The following is a 20,948-nucleotide window of genomic DNA, read 5'->3' on the forward strand; positions in this document are numbered from 1 at the left end:
AAAATTCGGATCGAGGCTGTGAGTTGACCATATCCAATGTGGCAAGAGCAACAATAAAGTCATGGAGGAGAACAAAGTAGCACATGTCTAAAGAGAGGAACTTAGGCAAACATACCACATAATAATCAAGACACAATTGGAAGGAAACTTCCACATGTTCCTACCTGTGGATCTATTGGTGTACCTCCAAGAACACTCATGAGTTACTTTCTTGTCCCTCACACTTGATGGCCATCCTCTACATGGTGCACTAGACACCATCTGTTTGCTTACTGAGGCTCTTGTAACTGGCCAGGTATTCGCTGACCTCATCTGTTTTTCATCCAGCCTTCCTCCAGCTACTGTGCTCTTTCTCTTTGAAAGCATTTGTCTGTATGTACTGCTTTGCATAGCCCTCCTCCCATGCTCTGTTTTGCCTGCAGTGCTTGTCTTACTCAGCCAGCCTGACGCAGCTAATCATATCCTCTTGAAATCATTTATGTCACTTGGTCTCCTGGTACTGCACTTGGTGATATGTCTCCTCCTTGCCAGTCGTCTTTGTTGATCTTCCTGGCATCGCTTCATCCTCTTCATATTCAAGTGCCTCAGTCCTCCTACCACTTTTCTAACTGTCCTCAGTCCCAAAGTTAATTTATCCAGTCTCTTGACTTTAAATGCCTCTTAAACACTGACGCTGATGATTTCATCATGAAACTAACTCTGCTCAATTTCAACTCTGGATGCCTAATTGATACTTCAAAGGTAGCATGGCTAAACCCCATTCTTCATTCCCCTCTACATACCTTCCTGTGTACTATGCTTATGTGTACCACCTTGGTAAAGGCAGCTCCACACTTTCAGTTACTCAGGCCAGAAACCCTGGAGTTAGGGCAGATTCCTCTCCTTAGCTTATACCCCACATCAGAAAATTGTATCTGCTCTTCTTCTAAAATATATCCAGAATCTGAGCAGTTACTTATTATCTCTACTCTACCATGTAACCCAGGGCACTGTCACCTCCCACCTGGGTTAATTACCTCTGTTCTACCCTAGCCGTAAGTGTCACCCTTTGCTATAGTTTCTATCTGGAATGTCCTCCCAAACCCCATGTGTTAAAGGCTTGGTACCAAGCTCATGGTACTATTGGGAGGTGATGGAAACCTTTAAGAGATGAGGTCTACTGGGAGATCTTTAGGTCTTGAAGAGCATGCCTTGATGGGGGTTGTGGGATTCTGGCCCCTTCTTTCTTTTTTACTCCTTGGCCATCAGGTGAGCAAATTTTGTTCTATCATGTTCTTTCACCATGATGTGCTACCACAGGCTCATAAAGTCTGGGGCCAACTGACACGGACTGAAACTTTCAAAAGCCTGAGCTGGAAATAAACTTTCTCTTTTTTTTTTTTTTTGGTACTGGAGATCGAACTCGGGTCCTTGCTCTTGGGCAGGTGGTGGAACTGCTGAGCTAAATCCCTGGCCCAAACTTTCTCTTTTTGTAAGGTGATTATGTCAGGCATTTTGTTAACAATAATGGCAAGCTTTCTAACACCCTCCAAAGATACTTAGATCCTTATGATAATGGTCCTTAACAAGCTTCGTGGTTTTGTCTCTTAGAGTAAGGACCCATAGCCCTGTAAAGATAACAGACTAGGAAGCCCTATATGATCTGCCTCCCGACCTAATCAATCTCATCTTCCTTCTCTTTCTTTTTTGCACATTCATTCTTCTGTGGTAACACTAGTTTATTCACTGTCCCTATAACTGATCAGGTATACTCTCACCTCGCTATGCTTGCCTGAGTTCTTTTCTCTGCCTTTCCCTGCTCTTTTTTTGCCCAGATATTTATGGAGCCCGCTTCCATGCTTACTTGATCAGACAGGTCATCTTTCGCCAGCTACCCTGAAGAAAATAACAGTCATTGCACCTGCACCCCCACCTCCACACTGGGATTGCCTTCCTTTATTCTGCCTAAGCACTCGTCAGCAGCTAGCAGATTTTGAATTTATTTGATTGTATTTCCTCCTCTAGCCTGGAAGCTCCGTGAGGGCAAGGGCTTTGTCTCTTGTTCCTTGCTATATACCCTGATCTTAGCACAGTGCCTGGAAATGGAAATTAGTAGGTACTCAAGTTTTTGAATGACTGAATGAATTTCCTGGGCAAAGTCAGAAATGGATTATAGGGGATGAGGATTTACCCATACTGGAGAAAATCTTGAGCACCTATGATGTTTCATGTATACTGCAACATCCCCTCTGCTCATCTCCTGACTTTGTAAAATTGGGCAGGTAATGGAATGGATGAGGCCTTTCAGTTGTCAGCTGGTCATCATGGCAGTGATCATGATGCAGTTGCTGTTGCCCATGCAATCACAAAACTGGCCATAAGTGGTCATGTGGCGAACAGCTTGAGTTGCTTATATTGTTGGTTCTATGTATACTGAGTATACCTGCCATTTGATATGCCTTACTAAAATTACTCATCAAAATTTAATTGGGATTTAAATGATGTTATTGTGAACACAGAAAGGCATAGGGAGTGAATTTAATGTTAGTGAAACACATGTTTATTGTTGGGGAAATGTCTGAAATTCTACCTTTTCCTTCAAAGCAACACCTAAGAGATAGAAGTAGTTGAAGCCATGTCATGCTCTGTTACTGCATTACATGCAGGAATACTGCCGATCACATGACAAGCAATCCAACTGAAGGCAAAAGAAATTGCCAAATCCTCTAGAACAAAGTAGTGAAAAACTAGTTTGACTGTCACCCAATGTCTTTAAGGCATTGTGTCATATTTTAATTGATAAAGTTTGTTGCTTTCCTAATGGTACCTAACATAATGTGTCTTGCTATCAACAGTATTTCAGCTTTGAAGAAATACGATGGGTCTCTTTGCTAGATCTTAGAATTAAAATGGCTAATTTATAAATCTTATTTTGGTTATGAGTTTACATTTCAGTTTATCAGATAACAAACACTACACTCTTGTATGAAGTAAAAGAGGACAGGAAAGACTTGGCCAAGCATTTGTCTTAGGTTTTCTTGGTGTCCCTATTGAATGTCTTTCTCTAGCATTACGAAGAGAGCTGGCAGCATTGGGATTAATTATCCAGTAGTGAGATTTGACTTTTATTTGTTGTGATTAATTTGAGGATGACTTTTTCAGACAGCTGCAGGTTTTGTTTTTCAATCTTTTTCTTTTGAAATAATTATAGGCTCCTATAAGAAGTTATAAAAGTAGTAACAGAGAAGGCTCAAGTATCCCATCACCAAGTTTCTTTCCATGGTGACATCTGCACAACTATATTACAGCTGGAGTTTTTGATAGATAATCTTGTTTTCTTCTGATGACCTGTTGGGATAAGAATAGAAAGAGAAAAGTGAGTTTTGTCATTGTAAAAACAGCCACATCATTTTAGTGGGGTTCCTTATCGTAGGAGGTAAGTCCAGAGGCAGAGGTGCTGTAAAGGGACTCATATATTGTCATTACATGAAGAAAAGAATCTCTTCAGGTTAAATTTCTTCAGGAATTAATTTGTGCCCTAAAATCCTCCAGCAGAAGAACTCTTCAGCAAACTTGGTTTTGCCTTCTGTTTAAATACATGTAGATCATTTAATCCTGTGGTAGTTTCAGGGCCCATCCCTCAGTCCTGCTTGCTGCTTCGCCACGAGCTGCAGTGTGTTAATAGTGTGGTTCCATCCTAGAGAGAGGATAATGATGGATCAGGTAAATTGGGGGAGTAAGTTGAGAGGTACATTGTAGGAAAACTATGGTAGTGAAGATTTGGTAGGGACATGATTGGAAACTAATAAAGCTCATGTTTAAAATCAGAGTCTTCTAATGAAGTAGTACCTCCCTTTTCTTGTTCCTCTTTTCCATGTCTGTTATTTCTTCCCCTTCATTTGCACTTTTGGATATTCTGTGTATTGTCTTCCATCTTTGGAAGTCTGTCTTGCAGGGCATGGCCTGCTTTGTGAGAGGCCATGATAGACCATCTCCATTGCTGTTCTTGCTCAAATGCCTGGTCTCCAAATTGTCTTTGCTATGTGCTTTGTTCTTTTCACTTATTCGTAGGTGAGAACCAGGTCATATCAGCTGACCAGTTATAATCAGTCTTAAATTCATTTCTACCTAGCATCAGGGGTGCCTTTGAACTATTCTCTCCACTTAAAACATGAGAATGGCTGATCTCTTCTCATGACCCCCAGATCAAATATTTGAGGATCTGAAAAAAACCCATCCAGACTGCTCCAGGACTCCTCAGAGGGCTTGAGAATCCATGAGACACTTTTCACTGTCTTCTCTCACAATTAACATTTAGAACATTTTTTCAGAGAGTAAGAGAACTAAAATATGAATTGAATATTTCTGGAAATTTCTTCACACAGATTAGATGTGAAAAAATTGGGCTGAAGGATATTATTTCTATTACGTAGGAAGTTGGAGATTCTAAGTTGGGAGAATGCTCACTTGTTGCGGTGTATTAACTTGGCTGAAATGGGGTTGCAAAGAACTTGAGGGCTGGTAAAAATTAATAAGACACCCATTCTGAAAACATTAGGCCTGTTTTTGATATATCTTTGTGGATTTTGTAAATATATGTTGACTAAGATTTCCAACTGTTACAATGTAATATAGGCAGATTTGGACATATGTGAATTTGGGCATATAAATTGTCATCCCCAAAGATCTCATTGTTACAGATTCAGATTTCTAAATTGAGGAACACATAGAAATAGAGAAGCTTATTGAGAGTTGTCTTGAAATGATTTATTTGGCCACCCCAATAAAAGTATTGGAAAAAATTCTTGTCCTATAAATAGAAATGAACTTTGGAAAGGCTGACAATACGATAGTGACACTGTTCTCATTGAACTGTTTGTAGACCGTTCTATGTAAGTACTAAATTCATCTAGAATTCTTGCCTATCTACAAAATATCCATACTTATGTTGTAGTAAAAAATGTTAGCCTCTCAAAATAGGTCCCCTTAGGCTTGGGGATATAGAATGCTTGCTTAGCATAACATGCATAAAACCCTGGGTTCCATCCTCAGCACCCCTCATTCCAAAGGTCAAATATAAAAATATCTTAGATTAAATGAATAAAATATATTTGTGAAGGCTAAGAGTCTAGCTCAGTGGTGGAGTACTTGGCCTAGCATGAGGGAGGTGCTGGGTTCTATCTCTAGCTCAGTGGATGGGCTCTTGACTTACTTTAGAAAAATTTTTATTAGCACATGTTTGCAGTATGTAATGATTGCATTCATTGTGGGGAGTTGGCACATGTACATAACACATCTTAATTTTTTTATTACTTCCCTTTCCCAACTTCCTAATGAATACACAAGCCCAGGAGTACCAAATACTCTTTGCATGTATGAATATCTGTACATAATTCCAAAAAATGCATTTTATTTGGGTCCATTTTGTTCATAACACTGCTCCTAATAAATTCTTAAATTGATAAGGATTCGCTTCTTTCAGCCTACAGTCCTTCAAAAGTTTTGTACGAGTTTATTCTCACCACAAACTATTTGGACAGGAATGCCCACTTTTTCCTGAGGGTTCATTGTTTTGTGGTGTTCCCGTTGGAGTGCTCTTGAGAGGTCTGATTTGTTTGACTGATTTGTCTGAGCAGTTGTTTTCATAAATTCAGTATTTTGCTTGCAGCGCTCATGACTAGATGGTGTTTAACCTTGTCTCTACCTGATATTATCCTCGTTGTTTTTCACATCTCTCTGCCAGGGCCAAAGATTATCTCACAGAAGCTCTGAAATAATTCCTGTTTCTGAAATTCATGTGTAAAAGGAAATTTTTAAAGGAAAGAGGGTGTTAATGGAGTTCAAACTCTAGGAATTTTTGACAAGGATTATATTGATTAACAAAAGCTCTCTGGCATCTTCTGGAAGCCTGAGAGAAAGCAGTGATTGCAATTAATTTTTAGTGAGTGCTGCATATTTGCTAATTGCTCTGATTCATGCTATTATTATATTCCCCTTCCTTCACCCACAGCAAAACAAGCTTAATTTGATTCATACTCTTAGGAAGAAAAAAAAGCCTAAGATTACTCACATGGCTGTGATTCAGCTCTTGGCTCCCACTGCCACCACCTCCTCCTCTTCTCCTCCTCCCTTTCTCCCACCCTGCCCACTCCCATATTCACTCCCACCCAGTGGTGTCGCCATCAAAAAACTGAGTCAGTTCTTTAAAATGGGTGGGGAAAGAAGACAACTAATAAAAACTTTTCTGAGTGAAGTATATGGGTTAGATCTGAAATAATTGCAGGAAGACAGGCAAAGTGGCTCCTTATATAACATGGAAAACCTGGTGCAGAGGCCAGTCCTCAAAAAGAAATACTCCCAGTGTTCACAAATCTAGACAGAGTTGGTGTACATTCTGTAGAGGTGTACACAGCCAAAGAGACAGGTTTTTATGAAAAAAATGTGGATACTGGTAATCTTACATGTACATAGCTGAGCTGTTTTCAAAGATCCTATGCTATAATCAAAAGGTAAATATATAACAGCTCTCCAAAGATTTTTGATCATTATAAAACGTAAGTGATAAACTCACTTTATTTGCCTTCAAATGAACAATGTGACTTAGAAGTGTGAAATCAGCCTCCCCCTATGCCCCCTGACCAAATTGGAAGAGGAGTAGTGGAGATGGTTGCTCACCTCTAGTAAGCTGATGTTGGTAGCAAACATTATTGAGGCAGCCATTTCTGTTTCTTGCATTTTCTCACTTCCAGATGAAGCAAAAAGAAATGAAGTGGCTTTCCCAAGTTTGCACAGATAAGTCCCACAGCCAGTATTGGAACTCAGGGTGTCTCTCTTCATCTTGACCTGTAGAGTGGGTTTCTGGGAACCTGACACAGTTGTATCATTTAAGATTGCCTTCAGAGAGGAAGCTGTCAGAGGTCCAAACCAGCCTTTACCTGAACTATTGAATTAGGTCTCTGTTTGTCTTTGAATCAAGCTTCCACACAGAGGGAAGAGCATTGATCCTTCCCCCAACACTCATTTGTAATCCCAGCTACCCTCTCTCCATTTTGCTGGCTTTCCCCCCATTATGTTACCATCTGTCTGTGAAACATTGCCTGTATAAGGACAAGTTGGAGCAGTTGCTTGCCCCAAACGAAACACAGAAGTACTTCTCTTCTCCCCCAGAACAGTGCTGAACACCATATTTGAGGAATTGCATATTTATAAAGCTTGCCTGGGAATCAGAGATGTCTGCTTGCTGTCCTTTTTATTATTCTTCAAATATGTTAGATGCTGACTGGAAACTATTAGCTTTTGTTACCCAAGGGTTTATGAGATGCTTGAACTGCTTCATACAGCTTTCAGATGAAAACCCTTGCTGTTTGCTCTTTTAAGAAGCAAAATTTTCTTAATGAAAGACAATGTAGAAGAGAATATATACTGAGGTTCCCCACCGAACTCCCTGAGTTTCCCTTAGGGTAAGTGTGGTAGAGTTTTATGTCATGACCCCGTAGAGAGAAGAAACAGTGGACCTCAGTCAGGTACTTTTTCTGAGTGTTTCCCCATCTTCATACCTCTGATTGGGGGCCCCTGTTAATGTCAAGGTTCCCCTACAGGGCTGTAATACTCCCCACAATCTTTGACCCATTTACCTTCTTTCCTGGCTGATGACAGTTCCAGTGTATTGACCTATTTGGGCCAACTGGATGAGGGTTTTTCTTCAATATCCTCCCTGGCTCCATTCTGCACTGGCCTTAGGATACTTTAGAAAGTTTGGTGGGAAAGGCCCACCAGATTGCAGATGTAAAACTGGATGAAAATTTCAAAGCTGAAACTTTAGGAGGAAATATGGATTGGCTAAGCGTTTGTCAATATAAGTAGTTTTAAATGATTCTTCTTTTAAAAAGTGACGGAATTATTATTTTTTTTCATTCAGAAATGTTTCTTGGGGAAGACTAAGCTGTGTATAACTTTCCAGTTACATGTCAGGCAGGCACTGTTCTCAGCACTTGCATATGTAGTAGTAACTTTTTATTCAGGTGCTGTACCTGGGAATGGTAGAATCGGCACACACACCCCAGCAAGTCTGAATCCAGAAACCAGACTTTTAAAAGATATTATAGGTCTTTTTAGATGCCAGAATTTGAGTTGTTTGATTTTATTAACATTCTGTTTTCGTAGCCTATGTTTATTTCCATTGAAAGCCATATAATTATAGATTTTATGTTCTCTGTATCATAGGAAGGTAACTGTCTTATAGCCAATAAAACTTTACTCAGAAAAAGGCAGTGGCTAGATTAATACATCCCTATTGAAGTATAAAGAAGTTTTAATAACTGGGTGAGAAATAACGTGTACGGAGTTCAAATAAAGACACAAAAGTGTAATTTGGATATGCATTCCTAAATAGTTCTGTGTGAATTTCATTGCAGAAAACCAATTCTATATGTAAATTTAATGTGGGGTTTATTCTAGTAAACCCTGCAGGGAATCTTTTTGTAAAGTAAATAGTCAACTCCTGAATTAGTTGTTCTATACTGTTTCAGTGTGTATACTTCTCTTTGCCTTCAATTATGAATTTGAAAATTAGATATTTGAGCATTTTGCTATGTTATAAAAATAGAATGTATGTTCCACATTATGACAAAACTAATTATTCATCAAGGCGTAATTAAGAATAAATGCCAAGCCTTGGTGAGAGCAGTTGCTGACTTTGCTCAAGGTTAAAGGAAGTATGCTGAAAAGAGATAACTGTAGTTAAAAGTGCTCAGCCTGAGCCCTCCAGATTTTTTGTGTGGGGAACTGCACTTCTTATTACTGCATTGTTCCTGTCTGTGCAATACCTGGAAACAATTTACTCCATGTAATGCCACTCCCATCTTGGTGGTAAACTTTTTACCAAAGAGGAAGACTTTCTGTCCATGTCAGTTTGTTTAATCGGAATTTTCACAAATGTTACTTGATGATTTTCAAGTGTTTATCTTGTAGCTTTTAGGGAAGCTGGGATGAAAGGACTGAACAGATTGTGTATGTGTGATGTGGTTGTACGGTGTGTGTGCTTGCATGTGAGTGGCTCACATTAGTGATGGCAGTAAATGCAAAGGGAAAGCTTCAGCATGGTTCTGATGTTCCCAACCACCTCCTAAAGAACCCACCACTAAAGAACCCACCACGTGGCCCTCAGATGTAACACTTAAACATGGGTCCTCATGGACCCATGGACAATCTGAGCCCCCCATGGTAAAGATGTCAGGCAAACTTAGATGTGTAAAACCTGTGTATCACTGTTGTGTGAACTCAGGTGTTTGGTTGCTCCACTTGTAAAATTTCCAATCACAGTTCTGAAAGTTACATATTAGGGGCTGGAACCAGAGCCTTATTAAACCTTAAAAATAACTAATCCTGCAACTTTATTGTTTACATGATCTGATTCTTTGAAATCAATTGGAATGTGCATTCTGATCCTTAAATGGACAAGTTATGAAAGAAAAATATGAGCTTGTCAAATAATCTACAGCCACCAGTCTAATAAAACTGAGTCACATTCAAATGGGCTGCACTTACACTACCCTCCCATTCTGGGGAAAACGTGGCCGGGGGAGGCAGACTGAGTCATCACCTGGTTTGTTTGACATATGCTTCCTTCCATAAATTGGGAATGGCAAGCAGCACAGTGTTCCCGACTTGCCTCTGAGAAGGAGCTGTTGCAGCCTCGCAGGATCAAAATAGGGACTCTAGGTTTGAGGTACAAAGCTGAGTCCATAGTTTGACTTCACATAATGGACGAGGGGCAGAAGAAACCAACGGAACTAAACAAGGAGCATTTGTAAGTACCATTTTTGGAGGTCAGAGAAATAGGGGTGTTCACTGTTGAATTTTTTCATAGGATGTTAGAGGTAGTTAAGAGATAAATTGGAGGTGTTGAAATAAAAATAAACTGTCAGCTAGTTCCCAAAGTGGGCTTGTTTACTTAACAAGAGTATTCGTGCTGTGGACAATCCGAAATGATTATGAGAGCTACAGATAGGTAAGTAAGTATGATTTGGCAGTTGCCATAAAAATGTGTCCTGATAATGTTTAATTTAATTCATTTAGGAACCGTTTTGTGACAAATTTCAGTCTCCTTTTTTGAGGGGGAGGGTATTTGGGGTAGATGGGAAAAGAGAGACTCATGTATGTTACACGTTTTCCTACAGTGGCTCTGCCTAGGCTCACTGTTATTTTTTAAGATGAAGTTTAGAATGTAAAAATTGTTGAGATTAGAAGGAGGAGAATGAGGAATAGATTTTTAACCAAAGTAGTTAGTAAACTCAAGGCTCTGCTTTGGGGTTATTTTTTAATTACGTGCCAGACATTCTTCTGATTTCCATCCTGGCTTGGTTGCGGCTCTTTCTCTCTATGTGAGGCTAGGGTGTTCCTTGTTTTAAAGCCGGAGTTGTCGCAGCCGGGGCGTTTTCTGTTTCATTTATGGCTTTTTTTTCTCTTTTCCTGAATGAATGTCCTTTGTGTAACCCCAGTAATTCAGAAAATCTGCAGTCATAGAGACTGCCCAGTCATGTGACTTAGGTACTAGGTGCTGGCTGTGATTGGTCAGCAAATAATTGGCGGGTCCCTATAAGAGGTCCCCTGGTCGGGCGTCCGGTGTCTGACTGCTCTCTGGCCTGGGCTGTTGCTTAACAAGGGCAGGCTGGGGGTGGGGTCTGTCCAGTGATTCAGCCACATGTGATAGATGACCAAGTGACTGCTTCCTTGGGGTCCACACTCAGTGGAAGGCACTCAACTGGTTGTGGCTGAGCTGGTTGATCAAATTCTGGCTTCCTGAACGGGTAACTGGTCACTTTAATGTAGCTTACTGATTAAACTCAGAAAAATGCAGCTGAAAATCTTTGCCAGGAACTTGTGTGAACTTACTCCCTGTTCCCCCCCTCCCCTTGTTCTGATTTGTTTTGTCACAGGAACGAAATGCAGATAACTCTTTAGAAAACTTTTGTAGGAAAAGTACCTCATGTGATCTGGAACAAAGACGTTTTATAATCAGATTTATCAAGCTGCGAAGAGGGAGTTTTAGCGAACGGAAAGCAGCAGCATTCCGTCACCAGGAAACACTGCTTTATCCAGAATTGGTAAGTGAAAAGTGGCATTGCTCCCTAATAGATATCGTATGGTGTGTGTGGGAATTGCAGAATTGTTCACAGACCCCTAACAACTGTGTAGAACACAGAACACATAAACAGAGTGAGGTTTAAAAATGAGCAGCCCAACAATATAGAATAAAGGCTGAGAAGAAGCCAGATAATTAACAAAATTGAGCTGAGCATTACCACTTGAACCAATATAACTAGATTTTGCTTTTTTGATTTTTTTTTTCCTTTTTAGTGGGGGGAAGCATAAAATCAAAATGGGCTGTTTGGTCGAGTCGTGGCATTAACTTTCTAAATATATAGATTTCCACTTGGTCTGAATAGCATGTACAAAATTTGAAGTGATACTTTCAGAATTAGTCAACTTGCCCTCCTTTACCTCTCTCTACTCCAAGATGTCATGTATTTCTTCAGTTAGAACTTTTGACAAAATGAGAAGCAGCCCCTGATTGTGAAGGGCAGATCAGAGCGGTAACAGGCTTTTCTTATTCCTGACGTGGATCTTAGAATTGTTTTATTTGATTACATTAGTACAGCAAAAGTGGTTATTTCTCTATGATCTATTACATTTTGAGAGATAATTGGCAGTCCTTATTGGTTTGGTGTGCATGTCTGCTTGTCTCTCTCTGAAACCTTAAATTCGGTTTTCTAATCTTGAATCTGAGCTGTTCCTATGTTTAAGGTTTCCAGACAAATACATTAAAGTTTTGAGTACTTGTGTTTATATAATAGGCTCTTGTTTGTGAATTGTAAGGTAACATAATTTTACATTGGGCACGAATGTCTGATTTCTTGATTTGGCTTAAGAATGATTACACTGCAAAGGTTAAATAGAATAAGCAAAGACTGTTAAAAGTGGTGGGTAGGAACCTGGTTTTACCAGTTTTTTATTGGTCAATAGAAGTTACATGGTGTCTACTTACATAGAATTAGATGAAGAAATATATTTTTAACTGTTGGCAGTTTTGGTGATTGCCATTTATGAATATGAATGTACATAATTAAACTTTTAACAGATTATTTTGGATTATATAGGATATTGTATTTACTTTTTAAGTATCTTCAATCAAATTCAAAGTAAAATATGTATTTTTTTTGTTTCCATTCTGTTACTCTTGAAACTTGAAAGAGAAAATATATATAATAAAACAATAGCAGTGCTACAGTTTCTGTTGGTAGTGAAAATAAGATGAAGGTGGAGAGAAAGAAGATGAATGTAGTGAGATCTCTTAATTGGTCTGGTTTTCCTTTTACATCTGAGGATTTTAAATACCATTTTTTTCTTTATATATATATATATTTATATATATATATATATTTATATATATATATATATATATTTACCTTTACATAATCTCTCTTGGTTCTTATTTTCCCCCCTTCCCCTGCCCTCCCTTCAACCCCTCCATCCCTCCCTATTTACAGAGACTTTGTTTCCTTTTTTTCATTTTCTCATATTAATTCCATTCCCTTCTTTCCTTTCCCATACCCCTCGCACTTCCCCTTCCCCTTTGCCCCTTTTCTTCCCATTTCACACTATCCATTATACCTTTTAGTCCTTATTTACACTTTCAGTTTCTCACACTAGAGAAACTATTCGAAAATATCATTTTTTCCACACTAATATCTTTCAAGATTTAAGTATCTATTTTCAAAGAAATACATTTTAAAAACACACAACATAAGCATGACTGTTAAGGGCAGGTCCTCCAATAAATCAGGAGTTTGGTGTTGCAAACTTATAAATATCACAAGTCATTTGGCCTGAGATGTGGACCTCATTTATCCAAACCATGTGCATTTACGTGTTTTAGAGTAAGAAAAAATGGTGACAAAGCATGAAGTTATTTCCAGACAATTTATATCTTATTGCTAGTGTGTATTCAGTGACTCACAATTATTTTCAGCCTTTTATTTCATGTAAATACTTGGGTGAAACATGGTGATTTAATAATGTGGCTAAATACTGCCATGCTTGATGAGAAGAAAAAAACCTCTACATAAATTTTAGATTTTTCTTAACCATTTAGAAGGCAATGTTTTGAATGACAAAAATGTGATAGGAATAGATTGGAACAGGAAATGGTAGAAAGTATATCCCAGAAGAATAATATGAGAGCTTCATGGTATTAATTCTATCTGTTCTCAATTTATTAAGTTTTCAAAGTACATCTAAAATGAATGACATAGTAATACCCTAAATTCTCCCCTGGAATCACCAAAAGTATTAGCATTTTTTGTATACTTTGTAAAAAGACATTAATGACATTCATATGCCTTTATTACTGTGGGTGTGTAAAGCAACATACTGAAGGGAATTGGGTCAAGCGACAGACCTCATAATAACTTCTCTCAAATAGTATTTGATATTTGCATATTCAGGAATCGAAACTTCTTTTTAGGCTTGTTATCTTAAATTTTTGGTGTGGTAAACCGTTTTACTCAATTAAATTATTCTTTTGAGGAATGTGTATTTCTGCATATATGTATTTGATTTGAAAGGGGATCCTTAATCACTAGTGAAACAAGTGGCTGTTTGTTAGAACCCAGATAAGTCTCACTCACAGTGTTGTTCCCATGACAACTGAGTAGTTGGGTGTTGAAATGTAGCTTTAAGTTCTTGGTTTGGAAATGTCATTCAGACCTCCCACTAGAGTCTCATTGAGTAGGAAGATCAAGAGAAAGGGAAAAACTATGAAGCAAAATAAGTATCTCCATTCGTTTCATGTCTTTCTGGTCTGCCTTTATGTAGGGGATCGCCATGGGAGTGGTCTTGAACAAGCAATATTTCAGTATAAAATCAGTGGGAAGTGGTCAGAAATGTTGGGGAAGATAAATAACAACATATGGGGGTAATAAAGAGATGGGAGAAGTGAACTTCCATGGATTTATGCAAATCCTTTTATCCAGTACTGACAAGCAGTGAGAACATCTTGAACCAGTTATTGTATAGTTCTTCAAGTGCTGCAAATATTCCCTTCAAACGCAGTGTGGAGAAATTCCTTTTGTGGCAGCATCACATTTATTTCTCTCCCCTAGACTGACTACAGAGGTTACCACTGATTTCTTTGCACGTGTATTCTGAAACCAGTAGTTCATTTGTCATTTCATAACTTTTGTCTTTTTTCTATGGGAAAGACAAGGTTGTACTATGAAAATACCGATAAAAGTTAAGTATTTTATCCTATATTCAAAATTTACTTAAAAAAATTCTTAAAGATTCCTTGAGACTTGTTTGTGGAAATGAATTGGATGCCTGAGGAGCTATGGAATACTGTATTTGAAGGGAGAGATTATTTAGGCTAATGTGTAGCATGGAGTCATTATGTGGTAGTGAATTTTCCATGCAGGAAGGGCTTCCTATTTTTACTTGTAAATAATACTGACTATTTTCGCATCAGCTCCTTCAAATATTAGCAAAGAAAATATTTCATTGGAGTTTGTCCCCTACTTAATAAATACAGGTCTACCATTTATTCTGAAGTCTAAAATGTTCTGAAAAAAAATTCATGTTACAAATTGGCAGCAAATTCTGACTTGAACTTATTATATGGGGCTAGTTATAGTCTTTTTCACTGAGTCTTTCATATATTTATCATAGAAATATTGATGTTTTTGCTTGTTGAGTACTATACTGGATCCCCTCTTCCTATAGTTCCCCCTCCCCACAGTTACTAGCGTACATAGAATCCATATCATTTGCCAGGCATTGGCATCTAGAACACTGCCCCTAGAACATAGTAGATGTTCAGCAGACACATTTTAATATAAAATGCTTATTTTTGAACTAATTTAGCTCAAGAAAACCATACATGGAAAATATGATTGTTGCTTCATTTTACGTGGAGAAATTGATACACTGAGAGGTGAAGCAGGTTGCCCAAAGTGATACAGACAGGAAATGATGGAGCCAAGTCTTGAAGTCTGGCTATATTCTTAATGAGTCATATACAGCCAAGTCCTGGAGACATGGCACTGGAACTCTTGACTGAGTCAGAGCTGGTTCCTTTATTCCTGATCACCTTGGGCCTGCTGTCATCAGAAGGTGATGATCTTATCACTCTGGTCATTACCAGGATCCTGTGTGATGTGCTTATAACAGGTCTTCTTGGGTGGGAGTGTGGGCATTCCAGGGGTCTGATGTGTATCAGTGAATTGACCTTCTTGTACAGTTGGAGAAAATCTTTTTGTAGACAGTGTCTGGGCCCTTTACTCAGCAAGAGGTGTAGATTTTAAAGAAGGCATAATTACCTTGGAGGGGATGGCTCTTTGGACATAGCAAGGGCCCTTGGGAGAAATTGGGAAATGGAGTTGCACAACTCTCTAATTCTATGAAAGGATACCTTTAACAGTAATTCTGGAAAAAAGTATGTAACGTGTCTGTCCAATCCCTATATATCTCTAAGGATTAAAATCATGAATTCCAAACTGATGGCAACCTCTCTGTTTCTTACTGCCCCAGTTTCCCTATATATCTTCCCTGCTTAATTTTTCTTCTTAGCACTTGTCTCTTTCTGACATATTGCACATTTTACTTCAAGCAGTAGTGGTATTGTTATCTTGGAGTAAATTTAAAGATTTTAGATGTATTTCTTTGCTCTCTACCTTCAAAAGTCATTCCCTCCTGTGAATTTTAGACTAATAATGAATTTTTTGCCCATTGGATTTTTCTTACTATTAATTTTATATTCAATGAGAACTTATTTTTCTTAAATTGTTTTGGTTGTACAGCCAGAATGTGGAAAATAGATGTCTTCATTCAGGAAGGGAAACTGGGCCAAATTTGAATATACAATTACCGGACTGTTTAAAATTTAGAAATGAAACAATTAGTATTTCATTTTTTGACATTAGAAAGATTTAAAATTATGACAGAGAACACGCAAACTAAAAATAGACATTACGTGAACTACTTGCAGTTTAGATAGGACCAAGGAGCTGTATTATATGTTTATTTCAGCCAAAACATCTTATTTTTTTTTAAATATATATATTTATTGGTACATTTTAGGTACAAAATACATTTACATTCATCATTGGGTGTTTGTACCAGAACATGATGCATCTTAGTTTTTATTTTTACTCCCATTACCTGTGCAACCTTCACCCCCTCCACCCTTCCCTATCTACACAGAGTTTGATTCCATTTTTTTTTCTCATAATTTTTTTCTTTCACTTCTTCTCTTTCCCCTTTCCCCTCCACCATCCCCAAACCCTTGGACCTTTTCTTATTTCAAATTATCAATTATTCATTTTAATCATTTTCATCCTTATTTACATTTTCAATTTCTCACACTAGAGAAACTATTTGGTATTTACACATGTGTGTCCTATTTATTTCACTTAAGAATATGGCCTCAATATGCATCCATTTAGCTATAAATGTCTCTAGTTTCTCATTCTTTATGGCTGAGTAGTACTCCATTTTATAAAAAAAACCACATCTTCTTTATCCAGTTTCCAGTCGATGCAGCCAAAACATCTTAAATGTGCCTACATATTACATTTTTCTTTGAAAAATACAAAATCAATATGAAACAATTGTTCTACATGTTACATTAAAGAATGTAAGTGATTTAATCTTAGACATGTTCTGGCTCAAGTTCATAAAATTTGCAACTGTAACTTATTATCTTTCAATGCTGTATACTAATTTATACATGCCAAAGTATTAGGCTAATCTAAAACATGAAGTAAAACATACACATTATTAACTAAACAATGTGGTTGCATAAATATATAACTATAGTTAATTGCCTGTCTTTAGATTAATTCTCTCTTTAAAGAAACAGATCTAATGCATATAAAAATTGAATTAGTATGCCTTTGTATGCCAGTATAAAATTGAGTCATTTTTTCTTTGGCTGTAGTAAATATGAAAATTGTTTCTGGTTGTTTTCTTTTAAATGGTTAAAAAGTTTATAACTTGCTTTTTTAAATGAAATATAGTCATTTTAATGTAGAGGATGGAGTCACTGGCTATGGAGACCATGCCAAGGTTTCACTGTATTTTAAAGGATCTCCCCTTTCTACTATGGAAGAATTTAATTTCCCAGAAGAGCCTGTTCTTGTGAAAGCCTGTTGTTGGTGGTGTTATTGGAGTTTCCCTGCCTTTCCTAAAAAGAGATTGGTAAAATATTTTTAAAATGAAAATTCATTAGTTTTTCTGAATTAAGATGCATGTGAGATAGATATATAAAATATATAAATATATAGTATTTATTATGTATGTATGAGGCCAGAGTTTTTTAAATTGAGAGATATTGAGTGAATTTATATAGTAAAGCTTTTAAGCTAGCTTTCACAGTTCTAATTACCCAGGGTGAAAACCCCCAAACCTATAGGCATTTTCCAGTGAGTATCAGGTATGTGGTTTTGTTTCCCATGGCCCCATGAAGATGCTCATTCACAGGATCCATGGAAGTGTTTATTTCTTAAGAGGCCCAGCCTTGGGAAATAAGTAGAATTGAGTGCTAAGCTCACTTTGGCCTTTTGCTAGCTAAATAAGCGACCCCATTTGTTTTCCTAAACCCCAGAATATGGAGCTTTAGAATTAGTACACAGGGGAAGTTGTGCAAGATCAGCCATCACATGGTGAGGAACCTGGAGTAATGGTGCTTAACACACTCATGTTCCCTTCCCAAATCCTTTCAGGTTAGTTCCAAGGCCTGTGGATCCAAGCTAAGTTATAAGACCATTTCCATATCGGGTTAAGCAAAACAGCAACAGTATCGATGACTTTGATTTATTATGCACTTGCTGCGGTCTAGGGTTCTGCTGTAAGTACTCTATCTGCATGGACCCCTTTAATCCACATGGTAACCTTTTGGGGCAATTATAATGCCCATTCTATAGTGAGGACAGAGAGGTAAATGGCCACCCATCTGTCATAGGAGCAGAATCTACATCCAAATAGGCTGTTTGCAGTTTAGATGGTAAGTAGTTTGGGCAGAAAAACAGAGCAAAAGTTGACTGAACCTGAAAGTCTCAGCAGTGATCTCAGTTCTGTTTTGTAAAGTGTCACAGTCTTTCAAGCCTGGCCCTTTCAGTATTAAAGTACAAAAATGACTTTTTCTGCTGCTTATTTCACAGATCAATGGGAACAGTCTTAGTCATTTGTGTTTTATGAGTTTTAATTAGGCCACTGCAGTCCAGGAGGGGAATTCCTTGTTTTCGGTTGATCTCATGCGCTAACAAATTTACTCATGTAACTTCCCCTATTTTTTCCTCTAATGTTTTCACTTGAAAGTGGGGGTGGGGTGGCAGGGCGAAGTATGTGAGCATTTGGGTCCTAGGAATGCACTTTCATCAACCTTTCTGGAGAATCTTCTCTCTGGTATAGAATTAATTCATAGAAAAATAAAATGAGTAAGAGTCTGTATTTACTAACCTTTTTTCTTTATTTCCATCTAGTCCTGGGTGCTTTCTACAGGGGAAAAACTTCTAAGTAAAAAATTATAAGGAGAAATCTGTGCACATAAAGCCTTGTGTTTCAGTAAGGAATTAATTTTCAGAATATAGGAAAGGAGATTCATACTGAAAATGTACTATTTCAAATGTAGGTTGGAAATTTGAATTATGTTATGAGGGCAAGCTACCCCAGCCCTCATGTATTCAAAGTGCTTGGAAATCTCCAAGAACTAACTCCGTGGCCTGGAACTAAGCCTGTTTGTAGGAGAATATGTTAATCGTGCCCATCTTCATTCTTTCATTTATTTGTTTATTCATTCATTTGGCCATATTTTCACATAACTCATTCAGCACTTACCTGCAGACAGAGGAAAGAAAGGACAGGGTGATGGTCTATCAGGGCAGGGAAGAGGAGTAGCTAAGCAATCACTGTTCCTTTCACCTCAATAATTATATCTTTTATTTGTTCATTTGCCATTTTTGAGATAGTGTCCATTTCACAGACTGACACAAAAGTTTTAAACATCTTTCTGTGGTAACCAGGCTTCTTTTCCTTAAAATGAGAAGGAAAGGCTTGTGAGGGCAAAATAATGTAGAGAAAAGGTTGGTTTTTGTGTCTGCCTGTCTCGCTCTCCCTTCCTCTTCCTCCCTCCTCCTCTCTTCCCTCTTTTTCTGAAAGAAGGCCTCATGTACAGTAAATATGGTCTAAGAATTGATGAGCTTTAAAATTCTCTGTTTAAAGGCTATTAAGAAAGTAAGGCCTCCACAAAAATGTCTTAAGAAATAATTTTAAATATAATTAAGCCAATTCAGAAGAAATCATGTTCCAACCTGAGTCAAATTTATTGTTTTTGAAAATATCTGTGAGTACAAATGTGAAAAAGAAGAATGCTTTTCTGTTTTGAGGGAGACAAAGAAAGGGAGGAAGATTTATCTTAGTAACACTTCAAAGGGTGTCATTTTCACCATCTTGAAGTTAGGAATACTCTTCCCGAAGACAGAGTTGTTACCTTTGCTTGTGGTTTAGTAGGGAGTTAAAACTTGATGTCATTTCCCTTAGTTTTGAAAAAACACATACGCATTCAAATTCTTTTTACAGTGTTTCTTTTGTTTGTTTGTTTTTGTTTTTTGAGATGGGGTCTTGCTATATAGTTCAGGCTGGCTGAGAACTCTAGATGATCCTCCTGCTTCAGCCTCCAGAGTAGTGGATTATAGGTGTGCACCACCATGCCCGGCCTCTAATTCTTTTTAGTGACACAAACTTCCATCTCTTTTCAGAGACAGGTTGTTCACAGCCACAAAAACAATGAAAATGCTTATGTTTTACAGCATGAAACATTAAGTCTCTATCATTAGAAAGCATATATAGCCCAGGGGAAGAAGATATTAATGTAGATCAAAAAACAAGCAAACAAAGTTACCTATACTCAAAGCCCTCAGTATCTCAGGACTCTTCTCTCTGAGCAAGACGGCATAAGGACTATTTGGGACAAGTTAGGTTGGTAAAGACAGTGAATTTCTACCTTTCTTTTTATCCTGTTTGACATCCATACTCCAACAAGAGACCCTCCCTTAATTTCTGTCCATGGACAGCAGGGAGATTATAGAGAAGCTGTTCTCACAAACCTCTTAATGCTGGGGAAGTGAATCATTTTCCAGTGGCTTCTGTCCACCTGGTTTTGAAACATGCAGAATTTGGTAAGATGCAGGAAAATATTTTCTCAGGCACCAATTAAACTTTCTAAGTTTATAGGAAAAAAATAGAGATACCACACTGGGGAATTGTTATTTTACAGAAATGTACTGCACACCTATGATGAGCCAGTGTTTTGGGTCTGAGAATACAGCAGTGAACAAAGTCCTTGCTCACATGGAGGGGGTAGATTGGCAGTGATCAAATAAGTACTGTATATGCCGGCTGTTAGAAATTGTTATAAAGAAAAATAAAAGCAAGTCAAACAGATAGGGAGCACCAAGGGGTTGGGACAGATCTGCTTTATCCAGGGCTACTGGGAAGGCCCCTCTGATGTCATGACATTTGCATAGACTTGCCCACAGGAAGTGGGGAGCTTGCCATTGGGGGTGTTTGGAAAAAGAGGATTTCAGGCAGAGAAAATTAGTTAACTACAATGGTGGTGGGAGAAAGTTTGATGTGCCCAAGGGAAACATAACAAATCATATAGGACTCTGTTTGGCCATAGGGAAAAGCTTCTAGAAGGTAGGAGATGACAAGGAAGATGGTAGTCCATGGATGCAGGTGATTTATGTGGGGATCCTAGTGAGTTAATCCCCTCTTGCCTCATAAGCATCGTATATATAAGCTGTGTAGGGATTTATTTTTGGTAGAATGCTACTTTTGAAATTGAAATTATAAGAAAATCTTAGCAGGGAAACCAACTTGAGCTGTTTGAAGCATAGTGCAGTTAAAGAGCTCAA

The 20,948-nt window shown here is 37.9% G+C and overlaps 1 long non-coding RNA gene across 7 annotated transcripts in view; it reads left to right on the forward strand.

Moving 5' to 3' along the window:
* LOC110347061 (uncharacterized) overlaps nucleotides 1-20,948 on the forward strand; it is a 111,803-nt gene that overhangs the window by 76,793 nt on the left and 14,062 nt on the right. For all 7 annotated transcript variants that reach the window (XR_015442421.1, XR_002391417.2, XR_015442419.1 and 4 more), the window contains one exon: nucleotides 10,917-11,084. This is a non-coding gene — a long non-coding RNA (uncharacterized LOC110347061). The remainder of the gene's footprint in view (nucleotides 1-10,916; nucleotides 11,085-20,948) is intronic.

This window comes from Heterocephalus glaber, unplaced genomic scaffold (assembly GCF_053883595.1).
Source record: "Heterocephalus glaber isolate CG9 unplaced genomic scaffold, H.glaber_assembly_v1.0 deba00001547, whole genome shotgun sequence".
NCBI classification, from domain to species: domain Eukaryota; kingdom Metazoa; phylum Chordata; class Mammalia; order Rodentia; family Bathyergidae; genus Heterocephalus; species Heterocephalus glaber.